Genomic DNA, 23,410 nt, shown 5'->3' on the forward strand with positions numbered 1-23,410 from the left:
GATAAAAATATTACATACTAAGCTCTCTGAAATAAAACACCTTAATAATTCTGTAGTGAAGAATATGAATATTCACATTATATGAGTAAATTAAAGGTATTAATAGCTTCACATTAGTTCAAGTCAGGTTTTGCTAACAGGTGAGTTATAAAAATCTTTAGTTTTCAGGGCTTTTGAAATTTTACAACTGCAGATAAAAAACTGTCATAAGAAGCATATTAGTAAATCTGACCAGGCCTGTATGATCAAAAGCAAAAAGCATCAATTTAAATAAATGGGCTATAACCAGAAAAACATGAAGAGTTAGTGAAAGTTATTCAGTTAACACTTTTGAGGGAGCTGAGTGTTTATATTATTAATACCTTCTCAGTTGAAATTTTTGAGGCTCTACAATTCCTTGTTTTTGAGCTGGCAAAGGACAATTTACAGTACAAAATTTCCCTTGGTTCTATCCTCCCCAGTTGGGAGTTAAGTGACAGTCAAGGTTGTGAAGCTCATCCTGAAAAACTGCTCATCTATAAATTATTTCTTTGAATGTTATACAAAAGTTTAAGCCTTCCACTTTCTAATCAGGCCCAATTCTGAATTAGTTAGAACTGATTAATACATTTTGTTTGCGTGTATGCAAGTGGTATGTGAATATCTGCCTGCATGTTTTGTTTGTTCCATAAATTAAATATATCATTCCTGGGAGTCATGAGAAGTAATCTAAAATAAAACATAGCTTGCAAGGAATAAACAGTTGCCACCAATAAGTACATTCAAATAGGAAATTCTGAAAAGTATTTTCCAAAATATTTTGGTGATAACTGTCCGGAGCTGCGTGGCCTGGCCATAGCAATTATAACTGACGACTGATGCCTGAGCTCTATACATTTCCACTTTATGCCTCCTCCCTAGATTTACTTTCTTCCCTGTTCTGCTGTCTCATACGCCAGTACAAAATGGCCCTCTTCCTGGTTCTTCATCACCCATTTTCCTGCGCCCGGGAAAATGATCAACTTACAGCGCAGGCGCCATCCCGCGCCCGGGAAAATTACCAACCGACGGCGCAGGCGCAACATGACGTCCGACCGAAGAAACCGAGGCCTACCTGGCCACGCCCACCGCAGGGCCACCATCATCGCCCTGGCCCAACCTCCGCCCCTGCCGGTCTATATAAGGCATTACACTGTCACCAATAAACGAGACTTGATCAGGATACTGTCTTGTCTCCATTTCTCGTGTCTCTTGTCCCCCCGAGTTCCCACTCCCTCTTCTAGGGCCTACATTGACGATCCCGCGGGACGGGACATGTGGCGCCTCAACGTGGAGCCTGGAAACGAGGGATTCTGTGAGGAAGAGGACGCGAAAGAACGGTCGACCTTCAAGGTGAAACTAAACTCCTCCGATCACCGCGGGAACCTGCCGCGTCAGAATCGAAGGTAAGTGACGCGTCCGAAATGGGACAAGAATTAAGTCAACATCAAATCTATGTAGGACAATTAAAAGAGGCTTTAAAGATACGAGGAGTAAAGGTTAAAGGTAATGATTTGTTTAAATTTTTTGATTTTGTAAAAGACACTTGCCCTTGGTTCCCACAGGAAGGAACTATTGATATTAAAAGATGGCGTAGAGTAGGAGATTGTTTTCAAGATTATTATAATACTTTTGGGCCAGAAAAAATTCCTGTGACCGCCTTCTTTTATTGGAATCTCATTAAAGATTTGATAGATAAAAAGGAAGTCGATCCACAAGTCATGGCCGCGGTCGCTCAAACAGAACATATTCTAAAGGTTAGTTCCCGCTCTAACCTCACAAAGCCTCCGCAAGATACGGAGGAGGATCTCATTTCCCTTGAGAGCGATGATGAGGAAATCAAGTCTCCTTCTGTAACAGATAAAGAAATGTTACACAAAAACAAACAGAAAAAATATCCAGTTTTACAAACGCCTCAAAAAGAGGAAGAAACTAATAAGCCTGATCAATCAGACATAAATTGGGATGATTTAGAGGAAGGGGCGGCTAAATATCATAACCCCGACTGGCCTCCCTTTACTCCACGCCCACCCCCATATAATGGGACACGTAATGGGGCTTCTGCGCCCATTGTTATGGCAGTAGTAGATCCCAAAGAAGAATTAAAACAAAAAATTGCTCAACTAGAAGAACAAATTAAACTTGAGGAGTTGCATCAATCATTGATAATTAGGCTCCAAAAATTAAAAACAGGAAATGAAAAGATACCTAACCCAGATGTTATGGAGGGTTCCCTGCGCCCACCTCAGCGGCCTGGACAGCATGTTCCAAGAGGGGGGTTAGTTGCTAGCCGACATAGAGAAGACTCCTCCCCCAAAGACATCTTCCCAGTTACTGAAACCACAGATGGGCAAGGACAAGCTTGGAAACATCACACTGGGTTTGATTTCACTATCATAAAAGAGTTAAAAACTGCTGCTTCTCAATATGGGGCTACTGCTCCATATACTCTCGCAATAGTGGAATCTGTAGCCGATAACTGGCTCACCTCTACAGATTGGAATACCTTAGTTAGGGCAGTTCTCTCTGGGGTAGATCATTTAATTTGGAAGTCAGAGTTTTTTGAAAATTGTAGGGACACAGCTAAAAGAAACCAACAGGCAGGAAACGGCTGGGATTTTGATATGTTAACTGGTTCAGGTAACTATGCAGACACTCAGGCCCAAATGCAATATGATCCTGGCTTGTTTTCACAAATCCAGGCAGCTGCTACAAAAGCCTGGAGGAAACTCCCTGTTAAAGGAGACCCAGGGGCCTCACTCACAGCAGTCAAACAAGGACCAGATGAGCCATTCTCAGATTTTGTACATAGACTCATGACCACGGCAGGTAGAATTTTTGGAAATGCAGAAACGGGTGTAGATTATGTTAAACAGTTGGCATATGAAAACGCCAACCCTGCCTGCCAAGCGGCAATCAGACCTTATCGAAAGAAAACAGATTTAACAGGATATATTCGCCTTTGTTCAGATATTGGGCCCTCATATCAACAGGGTCTAGCAATGGCCGCCGCCTTTAGCGGTCAAACAGTAAGAGACTTCCTCAATAACAAAGGTAAAGATAAAGGGGGATGGTTTAAATGCAGTAAAAAAGGACACTTTGCAAAAGGTTGCTATGAAAATAAAAATAAAAATCCAGAAACAAAAATTCCAGGCCTTTGCCCAAGGTGTAAAAGAGGAAGGCACTGGGCCAACGAATGTAAATCTAAAGCTGATAGTCAAGGAAATCCTTTATCGTCTTGGCAGGGAAATGGGGTGAGGGGCCAGCCCCAGGCCCCAAAACAAGCATATGGGGCAGTCAGCTTTGTTCCAGCCAGCAGCAACAATCCATTTCAAAACTTAGTAGAGCAACCCCAGGAAGTGCAAGACTGGACCTCAGTTCCACCTCCCACACAGTATTAACACCTGAGATGGGACCACAAACCTTAAATACAGGAATATATGGGCCTTTACCACCTGACACTTTTGGGCTACTCTTGGGAAGAAGTAGTGTCACCATGAAAGGTTTACAAGTCCTCCATGGAGTTATCGATAATGATCATGAAGGAGAAATTAAAATCATGGCCAGAGCTATTAACAACATTATTACTGTCCCTCAAGGGGTTAGAATAGCACAGTTAGTTTTGCTATCCTTAGTTAAAACAGATAATAATATCCAACACTCCAACAGGAATACAAAAGGTTTTGGATCATCAGATATATATTGGGTGCAACCAATTACAAATCGAAAACCCTCTCTAACCTTATGGTTAGATGGTAAGGCATTTACTGGGCTAATAGACACAGAGGCCAATGTAACCATCATTAAACAAGAAGATTGGCCCTCTCATTGGCCTACCACAGAGACTTTAACTCACCTGAGAGGAATTGGACAAAGTAGTAATCCTAAACAAAGTTCTAAATACCTAACATGGACAGATAAAGAAAACAATTCAGGCCTCATTAAGCCATTTATCATCCCTCACTTACCTGTTAATCTTTGGGGATGAGACCTGCTCTCCCAAATGAAAATTATAATGTGCAGCCCAAATGATATAGTTACTGCACAAATGCTAACTCAGGGATACACCCCTGGTAAAGGTCTTGGAAAAAAGGAAAACGGTATTCCACAGCCTATACCAGTCTCAGGACAACTTGATAAAAAAGGGTTTGGAAATTTTTAGCTCAGGACACTGACATACCTGCACCCCAAAAGTGCGCTGACCCTATTACTTGGAAGTCAGATGAGCCCGTCTGGGTTGATCAGTGGCCTTTACTTAATGATAAGCTAAGTGCTGCCCAACAGTTAGTGCAGGAACAACTGCTAGCAGGACATATTACAGAAAGTAATTCCCCTTGGAATACACCTATCTTTGTCATTAAGAAAAAGTCTGGCAAATGGAGACTCCTACAAGATTTAAGAGCAGTAAATATCACTATGGTCCTTATGGGTGCCTTACAACCGGGACTGCCCTCACCAGTTGCGATTCCTCAAAAATATTTTAAAATCATTATTGACCTTAAAGATTGCTTCTTTACAATCCCCCTTCATCCTGCTGATCAGAAAAGGTTTGCCTTTAGTCTTCCATCTATAAATTTTAAACAACCAATGAAACGTTACCAATGGAAAGTCTTACCTCGGGGTATGGCCAATAGTCCTACCTTGTGTCAAAAATATGTAGCCGCTGCTATAGAACCAGTCAGAAAAATATGGACACAAATGTATATTATACATTATATGGATGATATTTTAATAGCAGGAGAGATTGGTGAACAAGTCTTACAGTGCTTTGCCCAACTCAAACAAGAGTTGACAACAGCCGGACTGCAAATAGCCCCAGAAAAAATACAACTACAAAATCCATATACCTATCTTGGTTTTCAAATTAATGGACCCAAAATCATTAATCAAAAGGCCGTTATACGTCGTGACCATCTAAAAACTTTAAATGATTTCCAAAAATTACTGGGAGACATAAATTGGCTTCGACCATACTTAAAACTTACCACAGGAGAGTTAAAACCTCTTTTCGATATATTAAAAGGAGACTCTAATCCGAAATCCCCCAGGTCCATTTCCAAAGAAGCATTAACGGCACTCCAACGGGTAGAAGATGCCATTACAACACAATTTGTTACCAGTATTGATTATTCTCAGCCATTAATATTCATTATTTTTAACACAGCAATAACCCCTACTGGTTTATTCTGGCAAAACAATCCCATTATGTGGATATACCTGCCCTCCTCCCCCAAAAAGGTTTTGTTGCCTTATTATGATGCCATAGCTGATCTAATTATCTTGGGAAGAGAAAACAGTAGAAAATACTTTGGAATAGAACCCTCTGCCATTATACAGCCCTACACTCAATCACACATCCATTGGCTGTTACAAAACACAGAAGCCTGGCCAATTGCTTGCGCTTCTTACACTGGCACAATTGACAACCATTACCCACCTAACAAACTCATTCAATTTTGCAAACTTCATGCGTTTGTATTTCCTCATATTACCAGTAAGGAACCTCTCAATGACGCATTACTAATTTTCACTGATGGATCTTCCACAGGACTCGCTGCTTACACCTACAATAATACAATTGTCAAATTCCAAACCACTTATACATCAGCTCAGTTAGTCGAATTACAAGCCATAATTGCAGCATTATCAGCTTTCCCTTGTCAGCCACTTAATATTTACACAGACAGCGCCTACCTGGCTCATTCAATACCCCTCTTAGAGACCGTGCCTCAAATTAAACATATTTCAGACACAGCTAACCTATTTCTACAATGTCAACAACTTATTCAAAAAAGGACTACTCCCTTTTTCCTTGGACATATTAGAGCACATTCAGGATTACCGGGACCTTTAGCACAAGGTAATTCAACAGCTGACATGGCAACAAAAACCATAGCCACAGTCACTACAGACAATTTACAACAAGCACAAAAAGCACATGCCCTACATCATTTAAACGCCCAGACCTTAAGACTTATGTTTAAAATTACTAGAGAACAAGCCCGACAAATAGTTAAACAATGTGCCAACTGCATAACTTATTTACCCGTTCCTCATCTAGGAGTTAACCCTCGAGGACTCATCCCCAACGAAATTTGGCAAATGGACGTTACACATCACTCAGAATTTGGCCAACTAAAATATATTCATGTATGCACAGACACCTATAGTGGGTTCATTATTGCAACTCTCCAGACAGGAGAGGCCACCAAACATGTCATAACTCATTTATTACATTGCTTTTCCATCTTAGGTATACCCAAACAAATTAAGACAGATAACGGTCCTGGTTACATAGCCAAAACTTTCTTACAATTCTGCAACACCCTACAAATTAAACATATCACAGGCATTCCCTATAATCCCCAAGGACAAGGTATAGTAGAAAGGGCCCATCTGTCATTAAAAACTACTATCGAAAAAATAAAAGGGGGGTGCTGGTACCCCACGAAGGGTACCCCCAGAAACATACTTAATCATGCCCTCTTTATCCTTAATTTTTAAAATTTGGACAGTCACGGAAAATCTGCTGCCGACCGTTTCTGGCATCCTGAATCTCAAAAACAGTTTGCAATGGTTAAATGGAAAGATCCACTTGATAATTCATGGCATGGCCCTGACCCAGTTTTAGTTTGGGGAAGAGGCTCAGTATGTATTTTCTCACAAAAAAATGATGCAGCCAGATGGCTGCCCGAAAGATTGGTAAGACAAATGAATCATAACCATTGTCAATCCAGGGAAAACAATCCTCCCTGAGAAGTTTCTTCCCTTTTGTTTTTCAGAAAATGAAGCCCAACATGAGATTCTTTTGGAAAATAATCATTTTATATAACATAGTGACAGTCTATGCAGGTTTTGATGACCCTCGTAAAGCAATAGAACTAATACGAAAGCAACACGGCCAGCCTTGTGACTGCAGTGGGGGACAAGTATCTGAACCTCCGTCAGACAGAATCTTCCAAGTGACTTGCTCGGGCAAGACAGCTTACTTAATGCCAAACCAGCTATGGAAATTAAGTCAACCCCAAGAGACACCTCCCCTAGCGGGCCGCTCCAAGAGTGCCCCTGTAGTTCTTTCCAGTCCTCTGTACATAGTTCTTGCTACACCTCATATCAACAATGCAAATCAGGCAATAAAACATACTATACGGCTACGTTACTAAAAACACAAACTGGAGGTACCAGTGACGTACAAGTATTAGGATCCACCAATAAACTTGTACAATCTCCTTGTAACGGCCAAAAAGGACAGCCTGTTTGCTGGAGCACTACAGCCCCTATCCACATCTCTGATGGGGGAGGTCCATTAGACACCACAAGAATTAAAACTGTTCAGAAAAAACTAGAAGAAATTCATAAAGCCCTGTATCCTGAAATTCAATATCACCCTTTGGCCCTGCCTAAGGTTAGAGATAACCTTATGATCGATGCTCAAACTTTTGATATCCTTAATGCCACTTACAACTTACTCCAAATGTCCAATACAAGCCTTGCCCATGATTGTTGGCTTTGTTTAAAAATGGGTCCCTCTACTCCTCTAGCTATACCTAACTTTTCATTATCCTATGTCAATTACTCGGGTGAGTCCTTGGTCAATAACTCCTGTCCAATTATCTCTCCCCTCTTAGTTCAACCAATGAAGTTTTCTAATTCTTCTTGCCTCTTTTCACCCTCTTACAATAGCACTGAAGAAATCGATCTAGGCTACGTTGTATTCAACAACTGTACCTCCATAATCAATGTCACCAGCCCCTTGTGTGCTATAAATGGCTCGGTTTTCCTCTGTGGAAACAACATGGCATATACTTATCTACCCACAAATTGGATAGGGCTTTGTGTTCTAGCCACTCTTCTCCCCGACATTGATATCACCCCTGGAGATGAACCTATCCCCATCCCTGCTATTGAGCATTTTATATATAGACCAAAGCGGGCCATACAATTTATTCCCTTGTTGGCCGGACTGGGAATCACCACTGCATTTACAACAGGAGCTACAGGCCTAGGAGTCTCACTAACCCAATATACTAAATTATCCAATCAATTAATTTCCGATGTACAAACCTTATCCAGTACTATACAAGATCTACAAGATCAGGTAGACTCATTAGCTGAAGTAGTTCTCCAAAATAGAAGAGGTCTAGACTTACTAACAGCAGAACAGGGAGGGATCTGTTTGGCTTTACAGGAAAGATGCTGTTTTTATGCTAACAAATCCGGGATCGTCAGAGATAAAATAAAGACCTTACAAGAAGAGCTAGAAAAACACAGAAAAGACCTGGCCACCAATCCGCTTTGGACTGGACTCCACGGTCTTCTCCCTTATCTCCTACCATTTTTGGGTCCTTTACTTACCCTTCTACTTTTTCTCACTCTTGGGCCTATAATCCTTAATAAGATGTTGGCATTCGTCAGAAGACAAATCGAGGCCTTCCAGGCCAAGCCTATACAGGTCCATTATCATCGCCTTGAGATGTCTGAACATGGTGAGTCTTATCTGCCCTTATAAGACCACCTCCCCTGTGAGCTGAACTGGACAGTCAATGACGAGTAAGAGGACACCACCCCCAACTGAGCCTAAGACAGGAGGGCTGCCCTTGCTGCTGCATAATCCCATGATGGGCTTAAAAGGTGGGGATGAGTTGACTCAACCTAAGACAGGCGCAGTTCCCGAGGGGCTATCTCTCATCATGAAATAATAAAAAAGGGGGACCTGTCCGGAGCTGCGTGGCCCGGCCATAGCGATTATAACTGACGACTGATGCCTGAGCTCTATACATTTCCACTTTATGCCTCCTCCCTAGATTTACTTTCTTCCCTGTTCTGCTGTCTCATATGCCAGTACAAAATGGCGCTCTTCCTGGTTCTTCATCACCCATTTTCCCGCACCCGGGAAAATGATCAACTTACAGCGCAGGCGCCATCCCGCGCCCGGGAAAATTACCAACCGACGGCGCAGGCGCAACATGACGTCCGACCGAAGAAACCGAGGCCTACCTGGCCACGCCCACCGCAGGGCCACCATCATCGCCCTGGCCCAACCTCCGCCCCTGCCGGTCTATATAAGGCATTACACTGCCACCAATAAACGAGACTTGATCAGGATACTGTCTTGTCTCCATTTCTCGTGTCTCTTGTCCCCCCGAGTTCCCACTCCCTCTTCTAGGGCCTACATTGACGATCCCGCGGGACGGGACAGATAACACCACCACTGCACATGGTATATTCTTTAAGGAAGGGTTTCTCAACCTTGGAACTACTGACAATCCTTTGCTGTGAGGGAGTATCCTGAGTGTAAGCAGCATACCTAGTATCTACCCACTAGATGGCTTCCAGCTGAGAAACACTATCCTAAGGTGAATAGTTTGGAATGAAAGGTACTCAATTGCATATATGTCATGCTGTATTTGTGAAAATATATCAGTCATACTTCTTGTCATATTGGAATATTTTTATCTAAAAATATATGCAGAAACATCCTATCCAAATGATAATCTAACGAGTGTTTAAATGTGGAGAAAGTTCCATATACTATTTTTTTAAAATAAATGACTGGAATTAGTTTTTATACTGTTATGATTAAGTAGGTCATGTTGAAAGTCATTCAGGGCTAAAAGCTTATATGATACTTTATACAAGATGTTATAATTTATCTTTACTGCTTAAAAGTGTAGTTATGCTTTAGTATCCATTGAATCTACCATACATTTCAGAAATCACAGGATCATGAACTAGTAAAATGTCTGTGGTTGTCTGCCCTTTATCAGGGCAATTTTGTTAAGGATTGTAAACATAGCTCAATTACAGAAAACAAGTATCACCAACTAACTGAATTCTGGTCTGTGGGTTGTAAACCATAGTACTATGTGGTTGTGTAATTTTCTGGGGAAATTGTGTGTTTTACTTATTTTTTGTTCCTATACAAAATATATGCATATTATCTAATTATGTATTATTTCAAAAGTTACATATGGTTGTAGAAACGCACCTTAGAAAATGAGTGATAAACTAGAGACGCAAAGATGAGATACTACATGTTATACTGGGTTCTAGTTTGTGGTTGGTAGCAAACTCTGTTCATACATTCATTTGTCAAATATGTCCTAAATACCTATTTTGTATAAAAAATAGTCCCAAATACTGAAGCTACATTTGTCTATCTCTTGATAAGTTTCTAATTTACTTGTGAAAATAAAATATAAATGCACAGAAACTGAAATAACAGTATACTAAAAGAGATCTTAAAGTACATTGTGGTTAATGAGTGGTGGTAATACTGTTTGAGTTATAAGGAAGGAGATATCACAATGTCTACAACGGTCAGAGAAAACCTTAAAAAAATAGGTGAGCTCTGACTTGAGGTTTAATAGGTGTTTCGTGTGTGTAAAGAAGATGAAGACCGAGGGATCCATATAAGTAGCTCATACTGAATGTTATTTAGGAATAATAGCTTATACGACATTCGGTACAACAGTACAAAAATAGAACCTGAGTGTATGTTTGAGGCTTCTGGCTACAAATGAAGGCTCTCTTGGGAAAAGTGGAAAGAAAGGAAGGCTGGGACCAAGTATGGGGACCCTGAAGGCTTACAGCTGATGTCAGCAACCCAAGATGTAAAGAGCTACCAATAACAGCATATAGATTGGTTGCTCTTCTTGCCACCTGTATAGTCTTTACATAAGTCAGCAAACAAACATAGTCTTTATTAACCTCATACATAGTCATCCTTGCCTCACCCCCAATGACATACCAAAAGGAAACAGGCGAGCTCATTAGCACAACATCTTCAAAAGTTGCTAACTCTTAAACATTGGTCTAAACAAAGAAAAGAATGGACACATTTTCATTTCCTTCCTATATGGGCAAAGTATTACTCATACAGTATCATCCTATGTCCACAGCCAACAACTCTGATCTAGGGTATATATGTCAGAAATTTGTATCTGTGTTTGTAAGCCCAATGTACAAATAGAATAGTTTCATTTAAAATTAGGAGAAAGTCTTCTAGATTGTCCAAAATTCCATTCTTACTAAGAAAAACTAATATTTGGTAGTATGGGTAGAGTGATTTGGGGGTAATAAACTATAATCCTTGTATAGGATGCAGTTTTTTTAACCAAATACTAGGAAAATAAGTGACATTTTAGTGTCTGTAACAAGCAACCCCCAAAATGAAACAAGCGTGTATAATCAGAAATGTAATTTTCTAGTAACCATAATGTCTCCATTCATAGGTATTACTAAATAGATATCTTAGTCCATTTTCTGCTGCTGTAACATATCACAAACTGGGTAATTTATACAGAAAATTGATCCATGGTTTGCCTCATGGTTATGGAGCCTGAGAAGTCCAAGACCAAGGGCCACGTCTGGTAAGAGCTTTCTTACTGCATCATAACATGGCAGAATACAGTACATGATAAAACAGGGTAAAAGAGGGCAAGAGCACTCAAGACAGAGGGAAAATGGGGGCCAAAATGTGGTATTACATGATATTATACAATGAACTTTTTTCCTGCAACACACATAGTTTTAAAGTTGTTCTCTATTGTTCTCAACCAAGGCCAAAGTTAATTTACTAGGAAGGAGCTGCAAGCCCATCTGTAAACTGTATCAATAAATCTCACAATCTTAATCCTCTAAAAATTTAATAGATATACAGTACCATGTAGCTTAAAAGTATAATATAAATCACAGTAAGAAAGGCTACCAAAATATTTTCATGAATACTATAACAGCTACTTATGAAGGGATTAAAATACTTCCTTCTCCCTCAGTGTGAGTTCATGTATCCTACATTCTATCCCTGCAAATGTTTTCACATGATCAGCAGCATGATTTTCTCAAAGTGATAATAAGCCTTAAAAAAATGAAGGCAGGCAGTGAGTTAGAGTTGACTTCCAAGTCAGATAAACATGAGTCAATACTTGTATTCTCTCTCTCTCTCTTTTTTTTTTTGAGACAGAGTTTCGCTCTTTTTGCCCAGGCTGGAGTGCAATGGCGCGATCTCGGCTCACCGCAACCTCCGCCTCCCGGGTTCAAGCGATTCTCCTGCCTCAGCCTCCCGAGTAGCTGGGATTACAGGCATGTGCCACCACCCCAGCTAATTTTGTATTTTTAGTAGAGATGGGGTTTCTCCATGTTGGTCAGGCTGGTCTTGAACTCCCGACCTCAGGTGATCCACATGCCTCGGCCTCCCAAAGTGCTGGGATTACAAGCGTGAGCCACCACGCCCGGCAATACTTGTATTCTCTTGAATAAAATTTTAACTCTCTAATTCCTTAAAATTTGTTTATGTTAATATATGTAAAGAAAAATTTTAACATACAAAATAAGATAAATAAAATACCATGCACAGCACACCATGTGCCCCTCAGTTAAGAGTAGAATATTTTCGACAATGGTGAAGTCCCTGTGTAACCACCCCTATGAATTTCATCCTTACCAGTTTCCCATTTCCCAAAAGAAGCCACTTAACCTCTTTTTTTCCCCTGTTTCATGTTCTCTCAATATCTCTAACATTCTTATTGCAATTTTACAGTTTCAGGCATTACCTTTGAGTTTTCAGTGTGGAGGATGAGGAATTTGCCCTATTTCTTAGAACCACTCCAAAATCTAACACATAGATATTTTAGTCCCCCTATCTTCCCACTTCAGATAGATTATGGATTTGGGTAAAACTATAGCAAATATATTACTTTTTGCCATGTAACAACAACATTAATCTTTAGTGGCTTAAAATAACAACCATTTATGTAGACCTGGGATCAGCAATCTACTAACAATGAGCCAAATCCGGTCCGTTGCCTGTTTTGGTACAATCCACTAGATTAGAATACTTTTTACACTTTTTAATGTTGAAAAAAAGAGAATATTTCATGACATGATTCTTATCCAATTATACTGCTGTTTGGTGTATTACAAACTATAGTGATGTAGTAATAATTTGGCTGCATTTCAGTGCCACGAATGTTGTCCTAATGTAACAGAATTATCATTTTTAACTTCACTGCATGTCTATCATCCCAAAACAAGAAAAAAACGACTTCGTTGCACTTTTAAGGCAGAGTAGAGTGAGATTATTTTGATAATGGATTAGATGTCAAAAAAATGTTTATTATGCAATTAGACCATAACTGTGCTAAAAGAAATAATAAATGTCTATATTACCAGAGTAAACACTCATCACAATATTCTCAACAGGAAAGCAATCATCGAAAAATTACAAAATTTAAAATCCCTCAAGATAACAGATTTCTTACACACGTACACACACACATACATAAACACACACACATGCTTCAACTAAAATTAAATTTCCGAGTGGATCATTTGTTAGTCAAGTCAGAAAAGCCATTTACCAATGATAAGTTTTAAAAATTGTGCTTAATTAAAGCAGCCAGATAAATGCTCTCCTGAGGGGGAAGAAAGGAACTTGTTTGGAGTGAACAGCTTTTTGTGAGAACAGGTGCTTGATGAGATTGAGGTCATCGGTAGCAAAATCAATAGTCAATTAAAAAACAAAGTAAATGATTTTTGAGTAGTTTGCTTGGCTCTTCATGAGTCAGATGATTCACTGAATTATTTGTTTCAGGAATCAATGCCAAGTTTGAAGTTATTCAAACTTAAGCTTTATGAATAGTCTACATGGAACAACTATAGGTAGGAAACTTTTCAAAAAAGGTGAGAAACACTAATTTAGTACAACCTGGCTTAGAATCTGCTAAGATGTGTTAACAACTGATGACAGTAAAAATATGTGTGGAATGAAAGAAGGCTTAGTTGAACAAATGTCTAAAACTTGTGAAAAAGTAAATTATTTAAAACTCATAGTTACTCATCAGGAAGTGTTTTGAAGAAAATATCTGAATTTACCATGTATTACTGAACGAGTACTACTAACAGTGAACTTCTTTTGCTTGTGTGGACTAGGCCATTGTCAGTTCTATTAATTTCTGTCTGAAACTGAAGCTCAATATCCTGACTTGCCATCCTATGCAGCAGCCCAATGGCTTAGCAGTAGTAAAGATTTGCTGTGATTGTTTCTGAGCTCAGGGCTTTGACTGAAAGTTTTTCTGAATAAGAAGAACCACTCAATCACAATTACCAAATAATGAATAGCTTAAGACATTAGCTTTTATTTCAAGCTAATGTTTCTTAATGAATTAAATAAAAAATTACAATGCACAATAGCTCTTATCTGCAGCAAGACTTATACTATGGAGTAGTCATTTGAACTATACTCAACACTGTTTGAATCACAAGTAAAGTCAAGCTCCTTTATACACTTCCTATGCATTAACAGCTTAAAAAAAAAAAAAAAGTAAGGCTTCTATTTCCACACATTTATGAACTCAAACTACAGTTCCAGAAGTTCCAGACATAGATGCAAGTGCAAAGGAAGCTTCTATATTTCCAAATCCATTTATGCATTTGAGAAACTTTCATCTAACTTTCAACTGGAAGTAATTGATCTGCACTGCAATGACATGCTAAAAGGAAAATATTAACAGAACCTAGAATTCTATAAATGCCTCCCAAGTAATGACTATACTCAATCAAAATTATATATCCATTTATTACTATAAATATTTAGCATACTTGTCTGTGTGAAAAGACATTTTAAAGATTAAATATGTAGAATCTCATTACAGATCAGCATTAACAACCAACTAATGAACATTTGTGACCAATTTTCATGATAGGTATAACTAGCTTTAAATAAGCAAATGTTATTAACCCAAAGAGAATTCTACTCTTTTCATTAGATCTATATTAAAAATTGTAATCCATTATTAATATATTTTTAATTTCAATACAATTTTTTTTTCTCATTATATAAGCACCTATATAATATTCTCAATTAAGCCTCTTAGCCCATGAAGCCTTCTATCTTGACCTCTGCAGAACAAGTCTGCCAATCTCTGATTTAGGTCAAGATTCTGCAAGGTGGCAATCTGGGATGGGTTCAGCTGTGTGGTTCTTTTTTCTCTTGGCTGGGCTCTTTCATCTATCTGCAATCAGCCGCTCAATCTAATGTAGCTGGCTACTATTAGCATGGCTTCAGATAAGAGTACTTGTCTATTCCTTCTGTCGTCTCCCATTCTCCAGTAGACTAGTTCAAGATTTTTCACATGGAAGCTGAACAGGGTTTCAAAACAGTGTGAAAGCGTGTGAGGCCACTTAAGATATGATCTCAGAAATGAAACAATGGGCTGGGCATGGTGGCTCATGCCTGTAATCCTAGTACTTTGGGAGGATGAGGCGGGCTGATTACTTGAAGGCAGGAATTCGAGACCAGCCTGGTCAACATGGCAAAACCCCGTCTTTACTAAAAATTCAAAAATTAGCCGGGCATGATGGTAGATGCCTGTAGTCCCAGCTCCTCAGGGATGCTGAGGTACGAGAATTGCTTGAACCCAGGGGGTGGAGGTTGCAGTGAGCTGAGATTGCGCCACTGCACTCCAGTCTGGGTGACAGATCAAGACCACCTCACAAAAAAAAAAAAAAAAGAAAAGAAAAAAGAAAGAAACCAATGTCACTTTAGCTATACTGTATTGGCCTGAGTAAATAATTATTATGAGTTAATGCCCAAATTATCTCCTAGTTGTATATATCCTCTCAATATGCTTAAAGATATGAAACATTTGTTTGTCTTCTTGGAGATACAACTCCTTGACCTATCTCCAAACTGGATTGGTTGTTCTCTAGGTCTGTTAAATAAATGTCCATTCTGGGATCTCCCTCAGTCCTATTCTTGTGGGTTCCCTATATATTCCTTGAATTGAATCTCCCAGCTTTCTAGATCCCAATGGATTACTTCTTCTTGGTTTACCCTTTGCTGTGGTAGAGTACGTCCTCCAGGAAATTCCTGACAAAAATATATGAGATGTAAATGTTTCGATATCTAGTTTATCTGTAAAATGCCTTTATTGTACCTTCACACATAATTGATAGTTTGGTCAAGTGTAGATATTTAGGCTGAAATTTTTTGCAGAATTTCATAGGTTATTGAGAAGCCTATTCTGAATCTTCATAATTTGCAAATTGTTTTTTCCCTCTGAGAGAACTTTTATGTATCTAGGCTCTGTTCCGTTCCTCAAAAATTTCATGATGAACCTAGTTACAGGCCTATCTAGAAATTCATGTCTTACAATCTAGAAATTCATATTCTTTAATTTCAGATTTACTTTCATGAGATAACAACATAGTATTATGACTTCCTGCATTGTGTTGCTTTTTGTTTCTTCAAAATTATGTGAAGAACTTCTTGAACTGATTGTCTAATTTTCTGATCTTTTCGTTTCTATTTTTCATTTCTTTGGGTTTTTACACTCTTTTCCCATCCTCTAGTAACCATCCTTCTACTATCTATTTCCATGGGTTCAATTGTTTTGATTTTTAGATCTCACAAATGAGTGAGAATATATAATGTATGTCTTTCTGTGCCTGGTTTGTTTCACTTCACATTAGGAACTTCAGTTCCACTCATGTTGTTGCAAATGACTTAATCTCATTAACAATGATGTAATTCATTTCTATGGCTGAATAGTACTCGTTGTATGTAAGTACCACATTTTTTAAAATCTATTCATCTGTTGTTGAATACTTAAGCTGCTTCCAAATCTTGGCTATTGTAAACAGTGCTGCAACAAACAGAGGACTGCAAATATTTCATTGATAACACTAATTTTCTTTCTTTCAGGTATATATCTAGCAGTGGGATGGCTAGATTGTATGGTAGCTCTATTTTTGTTTTTTGAGGAAGCTCCAAACCCTTCTCGATAGTGGTTGTACTAATTTACGTTCCCATCAACAGTGTACGAGGGTTCCCCTTTCTCCACATCCTTGCCAGGCATTTGTTATTGCATGTCTTCTGGATATAAGCCATTTTAACTGGGGTGAGATTATATCTCATTGCAGTTTTGATCTGCATTTTTCTGATTATCAATGATGCTGAACATCTTTTCATATTTTTTTTTTGCCATTTGTATGTCTTCTTTTGAGAAATGTCTATTCAAATATTTTCTCTATTTTTTAACTGGATTATTAGATTGTTTCCTATAGAGTTGTTTGAAATCCTTATATATTTCGGTTATTAATGTCTTGTCAGATGGGTAGTTTGCAAATATTTATTCTCATTCTGTGCGTTGTCTTTTCATTTTGTTGACTGTTTCCTTTGCCATACAGGAGCTTTTTAACTTGATGTGACCCCATTTGTCCATTTTTGTTTTGGTTGCTTGTGCTTGTAGGGTAATACTCAAGAAATCTTTGCCCAGTTCAATGTTTTGGAGAGTTTTCTTAATGTTTTCTTGTAGTGGTTTCATAGTTTGAGGTCTTAGATTTAAGTCTTTAATCCATTTTGACTTCACATGTGGCAAGAGATGGGGGTCTAGTTTCCTTCTTTTGCGTACGGCTATCCAGTTTTCCCTGTACAATTTACTGAAAAGACTGTCTTTTCCTCAGTATATGTTCCTGGCACCTTTGTCAAAAATGAGTTCACTGTGGGTGTGTGGATTTGTTTCTGGGTTCTCTATTCTGTTCCATTGGTCTGTGTGTCTCATTTTGTGCCAGTACCATGCTGCTTTGGTTACTACAGCTACGCAATATAATTTGAAATCAGGTAATGTGAGTTCTCCAGTTTTGTTCTTTTTGCTTTGGATAGCTTTGGCTATTCTGAGACTTTTGTGGCTCCATATAAATTACAGGATTTTTTTTTTTCTATTTCTGTGAAGAATGTCATTTGTAATTTGATAGAGATTACATTAAATTCACAGATTGCTTTGGGAAATATGGACATTTTAATTTATTCTTGCAATCCATGGACACAGAATATCTTTCCGTTTTTTGGTGTCCACTTCAATTTATTTCATTAGTGTTTTATAGTTTTTATTGTACAGCTCTTTCACTTGTTTGGTTAGGTTAATTCCTAAATATTTAGTTTTATTGGTACCTATTGTAAATGGTATTACTTTCTTGTTTTCTTTTTCAAATTGTTCATTTAGCATATAGAAATGCTACTGACTTTTGTATGTTGATTTTGTATCCTGAAACTTTACTGAATTTTGAAATCAGTTCTAAGTTTTTTCAGTAGAATCTTTAGGATTTTTCCAAATATAAGATAAAATCATCTGGAAAAAAAAAAATTGACTTCTCCCTTTCCAGTTGGGATGCCTTTTACTCTTTTTCTTGTTTGACTACTCTAGCCAGGGTTCCCAGTACTATGATGAATAACAGTAATGACAGTGGCATCCCTGTTGTATTCCAGATGTAAGAATATAGGCTTTCAGTTTTTTCCCATTCAGTATGATATTAGCTGAGGGTCTGTCATATTTTAACTTTTATTATGTTGAAGTATGTTCCTACTATACCCAGTTTTTAAAGGGTTTTTATGATGAAGAAGTGGTGAATTTTATTAAATGCTTTTTCAACATCTATTGAAATGATCAAATGGATTTTGTCCTCCTTTGGTCAATATTTTGTATCACATTAATTCACTTGAATGTGTTAACCATCCTTGCGTCCCAAGGATTAATCTCACTTGGTCATGATGAAAAATTATTTAATATATTGCTGAATTTGGTTTGCTAATATTTTGTTTAGGATTTCTGCATCAATATTTAACAGAGATATTGGCTTGCACTTTTTTTTTTTTTTTTTTTTGGCGTCTTTTGGTAATACTGGCCTCACAGAATGAGTTAGGAAGTATTCCATTCTCTTCTATCAATTGGAATAGTTTGAGAAAGATTGGTATTAGTTCTGATTTAAATGTTTTGTGAAATTCAGCAGTGAAGCCATCAGGTTCCCAGGCTTTTCTTCACTGAGAGACTTTTTCCTACAGCTTTAATCTCCTTACTTCTTATTCATCTGTTCAGGCTTTAAATCTCTTCATGATTCCATCTTGGTAGGTTGCATGTATCTAGAAATTTGTCAATTTCTTCTACATTTTCTGATTTATAGGCAAATAGTTGCTCCTAGTAGCCACTAGGAGATACCAGATGTAGTACAGGTACTAGATGAGACACCAAATGTAGTATCTCCTTTTTCATTTCTGATTTTATTTGGATCATCTCTTTTTTTCTAAGCCTGGCAAAAGATTTGTCTATTTTGTTTACCTTTTCAAAAACTCAACTTTTTTGTTTCACTGATCTTTGGTATTGTTTTCTTCATTTCAGTTTCAGTGATTTCTGCTCTGATCTTTATTATTTCTTTTCTTTTACTAATTTTGAGTTTGGTTTGCTCCTCCTTTTCTAGTTATTTAAGATGCGTGGTTGTTTATCTGAAATTTTTCTTTTTTGATGTAGGCACAGCTATCAACTACACTCTTAGTACTGCCTTTGCTGCATCACATAGGTTTTGGTATGCTGTGTTTCCATTATGTTTCAATTTCCTTCTGAAATTTCTTCATTGACACACTGATCATTGAGGAGCATAGTGTTTCCTTTTCATGTATTTGTGTAGTTTCCAAAATTCCTCGTTATTAATTTCTAGTTTTATTCCATTTTGGTCAGAGAAGATGCTTCATATTATTTAAATTGTTAAAAATGTTTTAAAACTTGTTTTGTAATTTTACATATGGTCTATCCTTGAGAATGATCCATGTGCTGAGGAGAAGAATGTGAATTCTGTAACCTTTGAATAAAATGTCACGTAAATATCTATTAGATTCATTTGCTTTATAGTATAGATTAACTCCAGTGTTGATTTGTTGATTTCTATGTGGAAGATCTGTCCAGTACTGAAGGTGGGCTGTTGACGTCTTCAGTTACTATTTTACTGGAGTCTCTCTCTCTCTCTCTAGCTATAATATTTGCTTTATATACTTGGGTGCTCCAGTGTTGGGTACATATATATTTAAAACTGTTATATCCTTTTGCTTAATTGACTCCTTTTTCATCATATGATGACCTTCTTTGTCTCTTCTTAGAATTTTTGTCTTGAAATCCATTTTGTTTAAGCATAGCTAGTCCTGCTCATTTTTGGTTTCCATTGGCATGGAATATCTTTTTCCATCCCTTTTTCTTCCGTCTATGTGTGACTTTATACGTGAAGTGTTGTTTCTTATAGGCAACAGATCAAGGGGCCTTTCTAAAAATACATTCAGCCAGTTTATAGCTTTTGATTGGACAGTTTAGTTCATTTACATTAAATGTCATTACTGATAGCAAGGGCTTACTCTGGCTGTGTGTGTGTGTGTGTGTGTGTGTGTGTGTGTGTGTGTGTGTGATTGTTTGGTAGTCTCCTTTTCCTCCTTTCTTTCTTTCCTTTTAGTGAAGATGATTTTCTCTGGTGATATGATTTGTTTTCTTAATTTTCATTTTTTGTGTGTTCATTTTATGTTTTCTGGTTAGAGTTACCATGAGGTTTGCACTGTCTTAGAACCCATTATTTTAAGCAACTTAAAATAGTTTGCTCAAATAAACAATCAAGGAAAACCTTAACTTCATCCCCACAGTTTTTAGCTTTTTGTTATTATTTATATTTTATTGTATTATGTCTTGAAAACTTCTTGTAGTCATTATTTTTGATTGGTTCATTGTTTATTCTTTCTCCTTAGGATAAGAGTTTACATGCCAAAGTTACAGTGTTATAATACTCTGTATTTTTCTGTGTACTTACTATTACCAGAGAGTTTTGTACATTCAGATGATTTCTTATTGCTCATAAAGGTCATTTTCTTTCCAACTGAAGTACTCTCTTTAGCATTTCTTATAGGACAGGTCCTGTGTTGATAAAATCCCATAGTTTTTGTTTGTCTGAGAAAGCATTTATTACTCCTTCATGTCTGAAGGATGATTTTGTTGAATGTACTATTCTAGGGTAAAAGTTGATTTTCTTCAGCACTTTAAATACGCCATGCCACACTCTCCTGGCCTGTAAAAGTTTCCAGTGAAAAATCTGCTGCCAGACATACTGGAGCTCCATTATATGTTATTTGTTTATTCTCTCTTGCTGCTTTTAGGATCCTTTCTTTATCCTTGACTTTTGGGAGTTGGATTATTAAATGCCTTGAAGTGTAGTCTTTTTTGGATTAAATTTGCTTAGTGTTCTATAAACTTTTTGGACTTAGATGTTGATATCTTTCTCTAGGTTTGAGAATTTGTTATTATTCCTTTGAATAAACTTTCTATCGCTATCTCTCTATCTCCTCTTTAAGGCCAATAACTCTTATGTTTGCCCCTTTGAGGCTATTTTCTAAATCCTGTAGGCATGTTTCATTGTTTTTTACTCTTGTCTCCTTTATGTATAGCCCGTTTTCAAGCTCAGTAATTCTTTCTTCTGCTTGATCAATTCTGCTATTAAATAGCCTGTCTTCAAGTGAAGTAATTCTTTTTTTCTGCTTTGTCAGTTCTGCCATTAAATGGCTCTGATGCATTCTTCAGTATGCCAATTACGCTTTTCAATTCCAGAGTTTCTGCTTGATTCTTTTTAACTATTTCAATCTCTTTGTTACATTTACCTGATAGAATTCTGAATTCCTTCTCTGAATTGAGTTTCCTCAAAATAGCCATTCTGAATTCCCTGTCTGAAAGGTCACATATCTCTGTATCTCCAGAATTGGTCTCTGGTGTCTTATTTAGTTCATTTGGTGAGGTCATGTTTTCCTGGGTTATCTTGATACTTGCAGATGTTTGTCTGTGTCTGGGCATTGAAGAGTTAGGTATTTACTTTAGTCCCTGCAGTCTGGGCTTTTTTGCATCCATCCTTCTTGGGAAGGCTTTCCAAATATTTGAAAGAAACTTGGATGTTGTAATCTAAGCTGGATTTTCTTTAGAGACCCCAAGATCAGTAATGCTGTGGTTCTTTCAGACTCATAAAGGTATAGTCTTGATGATTTTGGACAAGATCTAGAATTCTCCAAACTACAAGGCAGAGATTCTTGTTCTCATTCTTTAGCTTCTCCCAAACAAATGAAGTTTTTCTCTCTATTCTGAGCCAACTACAGCTGGGGCCACCATCCCTAGGACTGTGCTGGGTCAGACCTGAAGCCAGCACAGCATTAAGTCTTGCCCAAGGCCTGCCTACCACCTAGGTTCGCTCAAAGCCCGAGGGTTCTACAATCAGCAAGTGGCAAGGTGAGCCAGGCCTATGTCCTTCCCTTCAGGGCAGTGAGTTCCCTTAGGCCCCAGGCAGGTCCAGAGGTGCTATCCAGGAGCTGGAGACTAGAGTTAAAAACCTTAGACATCTACCTGGTGTTCCATTATACTATGGCTGAGCTGGAACTCAAACTACAAGGTACAATCCTTCCCACTCTTCCCTCCCCTTTCCAAAGGCAGAGGAGCCTCACCCAGTGGCCACTCCATCTCAGGTCTACGTGAAGTACTGCAGACCTACAGAAAGTACTGTCAGACTACTGCTGATGTTCCCTTAAGGCCAAAAGGCTCTTCCGTTAGCTTGTAGTGTATGCTGCCTGGGCTGGGACTCACGCTTCAGGAAAATGAACTCCTCCTCTGGCTCGGGACTGTTCCAGGAATGTCAACCAAGAGCGAAGTCCTAGAATTGGGAACCCTAGGGGTCTACTTGGTGCTCTACCCCACTGAGACCAAGCTGGTATTTAAGGTGCCGGACAAAGTCCCCTTTACTTTTCCCTCTACCATCCTCTAGCAGGAGTCTCATCCTTTAGTCACCACAACTGGGACTGTGCTGAGCCTCATCTGAAGCCAGCAAGTCTCAGAGGCTCACCCAAGGCCCTTGATATAGTACCTGGGTATTGCTGCTGCTTATTCAGGGCCCAAGGGCTCTTGAGTTGACAGGGAATGAATCCTGTCAGGACTGGGTCCTTCCTTTCAAGGCAGCAAGTTCCCTTCTGCCTAAAATGTGTCTAGAAATGTCACCCAGGAACTAGGACCTGGAAAGGAGGCCTCGTGACTCTCACCAATGCTCTATCCTGCTGTGGCTGAGCTAGTATCCAAGATGCAAGACAAAGTCCTCCCTACTGTTACGTCTCCTCTCCTTAAGTGGAAGGAAGGGGTGTCTTTTGGAGCTGGGAGCTGTACAACCTGGGGCTGGGGATGGGTGATGCCACACTACCTCAGCCATCCTAGCTAGTGTCTCAGTAGGTTGCCCGCCATTCCACTGGCTTTTGGCCTGGTTCTGTGCTAGGACTCGCCTAGGTGTTGCAGTCCTTGTGGCCTAGACTTCTGCATTCATTTTGGGCCCCAGAGCACTTTAGCCCATCGTGGTAAGGCTTGGGGGAACTCAAGTTCTTACTGATTGCTAGGATCAGTGATTCCCCTCTGGCCAAGGCTGATTTAAATGCTCACTCAGTGGGCAGGTGTCAGGTAAGTTTGGTCTGGTTTTGCTTTCTGGTATAACAAGGGCAGCACTGAGTTCAATGCTTCCCAATTGCTGGCTCTTCTCCCCAGGGCAGAGAGACACTCTTTGGATGGGG

At 38.6% G+C, this 23,410-nt stretch overlaps 1 protein-coding gene across 22 annotated transcripts in view; it reads right to left on the minus strand.

The window, feature by feature from the left end:
• The window catches only part of LOC105492180 (coiled-coil domain containing 91), a 372,391-nt gene that overhangs the window by 61,486 nt on the left and 287,495 nt on the right, over positions 1 to 23,410 (minus strand). The window lies entirely within an intron of this gene.

This window comes from Macaca nemestrina, chromosome 10, assembly GCF_043159975.1.
Source record: "Macaca nemestrina isolate mMacNem1 chromosome 10, mMacNem.hap1, whole genome shotgun sequence".
Lineage (NCBI taxonomy): Eukaryota > Metazoa > Chordata > Mammalia > Primates > Cercopithecidae > Macaca > Macaca nemestrina.